Here is a 9,651-nt window from a genome sequence, read left to right as displayed (position 1 = left end):
GTTTGTTTTAAGTATCGTTTGATACTTGGTTTTGTTTTATGTTTTATTTTAAGTATCGCTTTGATACTTGGTTTGTTTTAAGTATCGTTTGATACTTGGTTTTGTTTTATGTTTTATTTTAAGTATCGCTTTGATACTTGGTTTGTTTTAAGTATCGTTTGATACTTGGTTTTGTTTTATGTTTTGTTTTAAGTATCGCTTTGATACTTAAGGAGTTTTACCAAATGGTATCGATTGATACCTTTGATTAGTTTCGTTCATGCTAGATATGAACAGATTTGTGTATTTAAAGACCGCCTGTTTCTACGATAGAAAAGGCAGACTTCGACAGACAGTATTTCAATATACTTGGTTGAACGGTTACTTCTTTGTTCCTCAGTACACCCTCGAAGCCTCCTTTAGTTCCCAGCTCTCACCTCCTCTCTGGAAGAGCAGGCCACCTGCCGACTATCGTATCTATTACCGATAACGTGATTAGCACCTTGCGAACACGTTACAATGGCGAAGACAATTGGAGCCAACTCAGTTCGACTTAAGAACTAGGCCATAAGTCTAAAGACTCTGCTAATCAGGATATTACTATTGGGGACAGCATGCTTCCTAAGAAGAAATATCGTAATTACCGAAGAGGGTGTGATGGTTTTCAGGGTCCACAGGTGTTCCCACCTTGGAAGAAAACTCGACGTCACGAAATACAATTGAAGAAGTACATAGTTGTATGATAAATAGATGTAGTCCGCAAACACTCAGACGCGGAATATAAATATCGAAGTGCCTCTCAAGCTTTAGACATCATCAAGCAACGGAGAAGAGACCTTAACAATATAATATTGTTTTTACGATTCTACCCTACTTTACCTATTTTACTTCGCTCCTAGTAGTCATAAACAAAACAAGCAAAGTCCGAGCCTTTCTAGACAATCTCCGTCTACAGAAACGAATCTCGATTGGCCTAGATAACTTTGAAGTCTCTCAAGTTGTCTCCGCCTAACAGGATCACAGTATCCTGGTGTAAATATTGAACGGGGCAGGTATCATAAGGTCACCCGATCAGCAAGCTGGCATTTGGTGAGGTGGCATTTGGCAAGGTAGCATTTTTGGTGAAGTTGCTTAGTAAGATGATCATGAACATTTCTGACAAGGCACTGTATGTAGAGAAAGTAATTTTAATACTAGCTATATTACTCAAATATTATATTCTGCTATCCTTGAATTAGTATTGGAAAACTTTCCCATAAACTTACTTTTGTGAATTTCTCAAGTGTAGTGGTTGCTATGCAAACTTCTAAGGGTAATAACTCAAAACCAGGTTTAAGGTATCGGGCCAATTTTCCCATATCAACACCCATATACGGAGGTACAGCCCATAGGTTTTGTATGTTCCACAAGCCTAGAGTGTCGCGGCTTGTGGAACATACAAAACTTATGGGCTGTATCTCCGTAGTCAAAAACAGGCATATTTAGAAAGATAGGGTTAGGGGTATATTTCGGGTATTTGGGCACCTCTGGCTGTGGGACGTAGCAGGCATGGTGGGAGCGTGGGGTTGTGTTAGTGGTCGGTTTGTAAAGGAAACCGATGGCGATCACTTGGTGGGATGAAGGGAAATTAGCGGGAGATGAACTGACGGTTTGCGAATATATAATCGAAGTGTCTTAAAGCTTAGTGTCTATTCCTACCCATTGCCTATATTGCATCGTATTATACACCGCCAGCAAGAAAAAATATAAGACGAATACAAATAGTAGGATAAAAACGGCAAGAAAGAAGATAGGAACCAAGTCTAGCCGGGGTGCCAAGAAAGGAAATGATGGAGGAAAGGGAAAAAAAGAACAAAAGTACTCTAGATGGATAGCCAATAGCAAGCGGAAATAAGAAAGCAGTCTCTATCAAAGTCTATTAGCATCACTCGGCAATCATATATGCAGCCGGAAGATTTCAGGTAACGAAGGAAGAATATAAACGAGAAGAGCGAAAAGACAAACGAAACAGGCGATGGTAAAATACCGGTCTAGCGGTCGAACGTAAGCGGGAATCAACCGAGGGCCGTTAGGAGGGGTGTCAGATTTCATGAGGGGTGGTATGGGAGGGGGTTGATGCGGGCTGGGCCGCTCGGTTGAGGGGAAGGTCACAATTTGGGGGATCGGAAAGAGAGTCTTTAGGGTCGGATACTGGTTCCGGCTCATTGGGGTCTGCGGGTGACAGTTTATGCTAGTTAAAAACTTAATGTCCATGATATCAGTGCTAGGATCACCACCTCTGATTAGCATATCTGCCGCAATCGTCTCCGTGCCAAGGGGAGGCGGGGAGGGATGCCTAAGCGGGCGATCTGCTGTGTAAGAATTGACGCTGTCCCGTTCATGTAGCATATTTACGATTCGGTCATGTCCTTCAGCGGGGGCTAGCGAGAGTGGTGATTGGTTCGCACTATCTAGCGTAGCGGTGTAGACATCTCTCCGTTCTAGGAGCATCTTTACTACATATTCGTACCCGCGCGCGGCGGCCCACGAGAGTGGCGTCCGGCCATATTCGGTGTCTGGATGGTCGGGATTAACATCTCGCTCCAAAAGCAACTTTAATATTCCCTCATGCCCTTCCTAGCGGCCCACGAGAGTGGCGTCCGGCCATAACGGTTGTCTTGCTGGTCGGGATTGACATCTCGTTCCAAAAGTATCTTTACTATTCCCTCATACCCGCCCGCAGCGGCCCACGAGAGTGGCGTCCGGCCATAATAGGTGTCTTGCTGGTCGGGATTGACATCTCGTTCCAAAAGTATCTTTACCATTCCCTCATGGCCATTCTCAGCGGCCCGCGAGAGTGGCGTCCGACAATATTTGGTGTCTAAAAGGTCGGGATTGACATCTCGTTCCAAAAGCATTTTCACTATTACCTCATGGCCATTCCCAGCGGCCCACGAGAGTGGCGTTCGGCCAGATTTGGTGTCTGGATACTCGGGATTGACATCCTGTTGATTCAACAGCACCTTTACCACCTCTTCATGGCCTCTTGCAGCTGCCCATATGAGAGCTGTACTCCCTGCGCTATCAATTGCATTAACATCCCATTTTTTTATCTTCAATATAGCAGCAACGATTCCAACGATCCCGACAAATGCTGCTCCGTGGAGTCCTGTAAATCCGACAGGTCCTTGCAGCCCATAAAACCATGGACCTAAGCCTCCCTCTCTATTCTTCCCCAATAACATTAGCTGAGCAGATATATGTTCATCAAATCTTTCCAGAAGTCTCAGCGCAAGCGTTTTCCCATTTTCCGTCATTCCCCTTCTCGTGTGTCCGCCCCAGTAACGCGAAGCATAGTCTAGGAATGGCATTGCTGCGGGAGCTGAGTTAAGTTCCGGCGAGATATCCCGAACACATTCAAAGTTGAGGTATGTCAAACAAACCTCCGAAATTATTGAGTGGGGACTATGGAATAGCGTTGGATCACTTGAGAGATGCTCTTGCAGAGTGTAGTGGACAAGCCGGACGGTGGAAGAAGACGCCTCGACTGTGACGAGACCCAGACACGATGCTAGGAGTGTCCGTAGTGGAGGAACGTTTTCGACATCCAGATCTGTTGATCCCGTCTCCACTCCCAGGGCATGACACAGCTCCTTGGCCTGTAAAGGCCGTTCCGAATGTAACACCTGATGGAGTAACCCCATCGTGGTATGTTAGGTTAGGGCGCACTTATGAGTGTGAGCAGGGCTATTGACCAGACCGCACGACGGTGACTGGTATTGTGTGAACCCACGAACGAGTCACCACAAAACTGTATATAGTCTGAGCTAAGACGCTTGCACGCCTTATGGGATCACATACTTATACTCTTCGGCGAACACTTGTCATATATATCGAATATCGAACACATCTCCGTTTTCCTATCAGCAACTGACCGGTCTTTCTCGTGACGGCAGTTTGGCCAATAGCTGTGACATTGCGGCACCTGTACAACGGCATATTTCCCTGCGCAGTACTAGACTTCCATTAACACCCACATCAGGACCTGTAGTCCCATTATTGATTTGTCCCCCTTCTGGGTTTTCAGTCGCGTGATAGTTGCCGTGTAGGCGTCTCTAAGTCCATTGCCCTTCGCCATAGCTTCCAACTTTTTCCTTCTTTTACGAATTGTCGCCACTCCGAGAATAGCGTCCATGTTTAGTGAAACAAGGAGGAATCTACACAATATTGCGGGTGAGTATTGATTAATGATGGAGCGGGAATGGTAAATTGTCTTACATATCTGATATCTTTTCGAGGATAGCTCGAATAATATCCGCTCGTAGATCATCGCTCATGGTCTCCGGATCGGTGTCCCCAGCCAGCCTCATCTCCAGATAACTCCTAATGTCATCCGTGTTAGGACTGATGGGTATGACAACCGCCTTGCTAAAATATCTTTGAATGTCTTCCCTGATATGAGGCCTTCCCGTGAGGAATATTCGCGTCGTAGGGGACTCCCGAACAATATCTCCCAGCAACTTTAGAAGTTCCGGCAGATGCTTCGGTAAGAATTCGTCTAGCGCATCAATACAGATGAATACTGGGGGTAGCGAAGCGATCGCAGTCTTCAGCATTTTCATCAGATCCGGAAGAAGCAGCTTTCTTCCGCCGAGTTCCATTTTTCCTTTCTGAAATGTCTCGCGGAGATACTTTGGTATTTCCCCTCTGCCGGCCAGCTGTTTCAAGATAGCTCCCATCATGTTGGCTATCGTCTGCTCTTGTTGAGCCAGGAAGTCGCCTGCAACAACAATATTCTCCTTCCCTACCTGATCGCACAGGCTGTCTATAACCAGGGAGCTAGGATTTCCGATTGTCAGTAATTTTCGTTTTTATTTAAATAATCTCACCACTTACCTTAGGTATGTCTTTCCCACTCCTGGATTCCCGCTGCAGAACAAGACAGCCTTATCGACTCCACCCTCACCACCTCTCCACGCCCGAAACTCGGGTGTTTCCAAAAGCCAATCGCCGACACCGGCAAATCGGTCGGCACGAACGCCTTCGTGTCTGTTGTTTGGCTCCAGTGGAGAGAGCCAGCGCAGAATTTGTATATCTTCGTCGGATTTAGAAATGTTGAAACTATTTATCATGTTCCCGGCGTTGGCATTGTCGTTGCCGATATTGACGTTTGTAGTGTGGGCCATTATATTCCGTCAAGAGTTTATGTTGAATGTTGGAATGGTAAAATGATTTGTAGGGGTATCGGGGGAGTTTATAAGCTCAGCTGAAGAAAGCGGGGAGATGAGGCTTGTTGTGTAACTCAACTCTCAATACCCAATCATTTTGGACGGGTGTATGACTAATGTCAGAAGGTTACAGCTGAGCGACTGTGAGCATTGCAATGTGTTTCAATATCAGGAATCTCCCGAATTTTCTATCATAAATCCCAATAGAGGGTTAGATAAGAGGCTATTGAGATTTTGTGGACAGAGGACTGTGTTCGGTGGGGTTGTACTGTTTCGGAATAACCGAAGCTTCGGATTTACTCCCCACATTACATTCTGTGACTTTACCGTTGTTGAACTAATGTTCCTCCCGACATCTAGGTGAATTTTATATCCCTAGTTTCCTGGTTACCCGCTGTTGTAGGCAAGACCTTAGAGTCCAAATGTCGATGGTCTCTAGGTTGAATGCCGCGCTGGAGGGGGGGTATGGCATGGTAGGCTGAAGGGATAGCCAAGTAGGTGCATGAAGCAGGAACGATTTGGATACTCTACTACAGCGACTCGGTGGAAGTGTCGAGCAACTGGGGAAACCTTCCGGGGGTAAAAGAAACAGGAAGTTATCTAACTCTCCTTGGTCGTAGTTAGGACTCTTCCTAATGTTTCTAGAGTCCATTTTCCCTTGCATACATTTACACATCCACTACCCATCACTGATAACAAGAGTGAGCGTGAAATGTGAATTAATTAGCTTTGACTGAGGCACTAGTTCTAGCGGGTGTGAAGAAAAAAATGGCGGTTAATTTTGTGAGTTGGAGATTTAGGAGGGGAAGCATAGAAATGTGATGCATGTTTCGCGGACACTTCTGTTGAGTAGCTCTATCTATATTCCCTAATGGCGCTGGCGATCCTAAATCATTGATAATCACTCGTGGGTCGCAAAATAATGAAAGGAAAATGATGAGAACTCCTTCGGTATTCTTTTGCAACTTTGCTCGGTTGCTATTGCCGGGTTGTTCGGTGGCTCTCGGCCATGCCATTTGGAAAGCTTGACCGAAGTTGTCAAAGGTTCCGGTCCCACCACTGGATCCTCCCTCTGGGAGAACTGAAGCCGAGCACGGTCGCTTGGTTCCCGTCCCCCGCACAGACTCAGCGGACAAAACCACCCATGCCAAAGTTTGTTTTGCCCGGAGCTATGTTTACCCGCGCTGTTCCGTTCGACGTTGGACATGGCATTTATGGTAGTGAAGGTGAAGAAGGAGGGCGGAGGTGAAGGGGGGGGTAGTAAGTGAACTCCAGAATGTCCAAGCAATAACAATCCACTCCCCTCCGAACCCTATCGGGGGGGAGGAGAGGAAGAGAAAAGGAAAGAGTACGAGGGCCAATCGCGCACACACACGGAGAACCTTTATCTCCCCTTATGTCTTCGTGCTCCGGGCGAGAGTGTTCAGAATGTTGACTACACCACTTCGTACAGTACCCCCTTACTCCGCACAAAATCCCTTGACGGACCTTCCAGGGTCGCTGGTGCCGACCTCATTCTCTGGAGTAGAAAAAAATGGGGGCTGTTGTGCGTGGGTTTATCCTGCCTTTTCTATTCGACTACCCGGATGGAGCTCCCATCTTGGAATGGGGTATATTCGGAATAGTTGCTGTGCTTACAGCGCGATAGACTAGACCACACCTGAGTGGTGCTCGCCCACTGGCCGATACAGGCATGGCCAGAAGCGGGCGTGTTGAGAAAGCTAGGGTTGGAGTTTTACTTCATGGATTTAGGAACCTTAGCGATGAGATGCAGCAGGACTGGTGGTCGTGTCGTACGTAGTACGATAGATGGTCTGTAAAGGAAACTGATGGTAATCACTTGGTGGTGCCGAGAGAAATTAGCGGGAGATGAACTGGCATTTTGGGAATATATAAAACGAGCGTCCTGAAGTTTAGTGCCTACTTCTACCCATTGCCTATATTGTGCATTACCATAGACCGCCATACTTAAAAAGATAACTCAGGTGTCAACTAATAATTGGAATAAACACGAACAAGAAAGATGATATAGACCAAGTCTAAGCGGAACTCCAAGTGTTAGAAAAGAGCTAGACAAAATACGGAACCAGGATAAGAAAAGTATGGACCCGGGACCGGAGGTCTACTACACACATGGGAGGTTTAGACTAGACGGTATAGTCATAAACAGGAACGATGTATCTATATGGCAGATTACGTACACACCCAAAAAACACCTGACCAGCATAGTTGTGAAGATGAAAGGTCGATTGCCTTCTTCCCCTTGCTTCTGTACTACTCTTCTTTCTTTTCTCTTAATTGCTTCCCCTTTCAATGCTTCTTCTGAATAATTACAATACACAATCCATCTTCTCCCGTCCGATAGCGGCCTGACCATTTCTAACACCAAGAAAGGGAAAGGTGAGAGAAGGGGAAAAGAAGAAAAGTAGATGGATATCAAATGGCGAGCTGAGGTAGGAAAAACACCGTGCGGCAATGATTTATGGACCGGGAATTATTCAAGTAACGGTGAAGGGGGAATGTGAATGAGAAAAGCCAAAAGGCGGGAGAGGGCGGCGATGATAGAGCGTCGGTCCGCCAGTTGGCTGTGAGCGAGAGAGTTGGTCGAGTTCTGGGGTGGTTTCAGCATTCCGGAGAAGGTGCCAGAGGTTTACGGGACGCATGGGATATGGCCGAGGTAGCATAGACTGCTAAGTTGAGGGGAGGTTGTTATGCTCGGAGTGGGAAAGGGAGTCTTTGAGGCCCGATACTGGTTCCCGCTCGTTGGGGTCTACCGATAGGAGTGTACATTAGCCATCAGTGCCTGGGATATCGGGGTTGAGACCACCATTAATAAATAGTATACCTGCTACAATCGCCACCATGGCTGCGGAGGCAGGGGTGTGATGTCTAGCCAACGCGACCTGCCAGGTCAGAATTGAGACCGTCCCGTTCAAGCAGCCTCCATACGGCGCGACAATGTCCTGTAGAGAGAGTCCTCGACAGTGGTGTTCGGTTCGCGCTATCAGGCGTAGAGGTGCGGGCATCTTTCCGCTTCAGGAACATCTTTACTCACCCCCTCATGCACGCTCTCAGCCGCTAGTGAGAGTGGCGTCGCGCCATATGTGGCATCTGTCTGGTCCGCATTGATACACTCCCGATCCAATAGAATTTTGACTATCTCCTCATGCCCCTTTGCAGCTGCCCATAACAGAGCTTTATACCCCATTCTATCGGCTATATTAAGATCCCATTCCATTCCTTCATCTTCAATATAGCAGCAACTGCCCATCCGACCCCTACCAATACCTCTTCCTGAAGCCCCGTAAATCCGATTGGCCCTGCACTAACGTCAAAGTAAGGGCCAGAAATTCCATCTAGATTGTGACGTCATAGAATTAGTGGAGCAGACATATGCTCATCAAATCTATCCAGAATTCTCAGCGCAAGCGTCTGCACACTTTTCGTCATCCCCCCTCTTGTGATACGATATCCGGTAATGGAGCTTGGATAAATTATGATACACCATATTATATCGGTCCGCACAGCACAATCTCTAGGACTTGGCTTCCACAAACTGCAGTATATCTCATGTTATTGCGGAAGTGTTATACCTTTAATAAACCTCCTGGGTGACTACGTATACCGTAAAAAAACCGGAATATCATATCTTTTTACCCCGCACCACCACGTCTAGAACCCTTTCCCCTCCGGACCAGGGTGGAGAAAAACAACGCAAAAAATAAAAAAAATCATACCTTTCCGCCCTCACCTAACTCAGGTAGGTAGAAGGGTACGACCGGCCTCATCAGGAGAGGCGATTCCAACGTCCTAACGCCGGGTCAATTATTCCCGCTCTCACGGCAATCCCGAGGAACTTTTTAGAGTGTTAAGCTGTTAAAAATTCCCATTGACCATATTCAAATCAACAAGGTCATTCTATTCTCCTGTTCTTGTTTTCGCGGTCATCGGATCGGGTCTTTTTATTTTTTTATTATTCCTTTCTCCGGGTCACCTTAGCCTGATAATGAAGGATGTCGAGATGAGGTCTTCACTGGCACACTCGACCGGGGAGCTTCTCTTCTTGGCATCGGACAAATTATCGGGGAATGACTAGTAAATTTCACGCTTTTCCCTCGTGCTCACTATAATAGAGAACTATGGTTTTTGTCTTGTGCCTTCCTACTCCCCTACATTCTTCGATCGTAAATCCTAAAAAAGACATCGAGTGACAATCTATGACCAACTCCCTCCATAACCCAAATTCTCCGAAATGACTATTATAATATAATACACCCCCCCCCCCACTCTAGAGCCCTACAGCAACCCTCTCAGATGGCGTGATACCGTGCAACCTTGAAAGGAGCAAGTCTCACCTTGTTTCCCACTCAAAATCACAATTACACACTGATTCTCGCAGACAGCTATGATACATCCCAATATCAACTTTGTCCTGGCGATGGAGTCAGATCCGTTTTCCCAACTT

This window comes from Tuber melanosporum (genome assembly GCF_000151645.1).
Source record: "Tuber melanosporum whole genome shotgun sequence assembly, scaffold_4, strain Mel28".
Taxonomy (NCBI): domain Eukaryota; kingdom Fungi; phylum Ascomycota; class Pezizomycetes; order Pezizales; family Tuberaceae; genus Tuber; species Tuber melanosporum.
Note: the sequence above shows the minus strand (reverse complement) of the source record.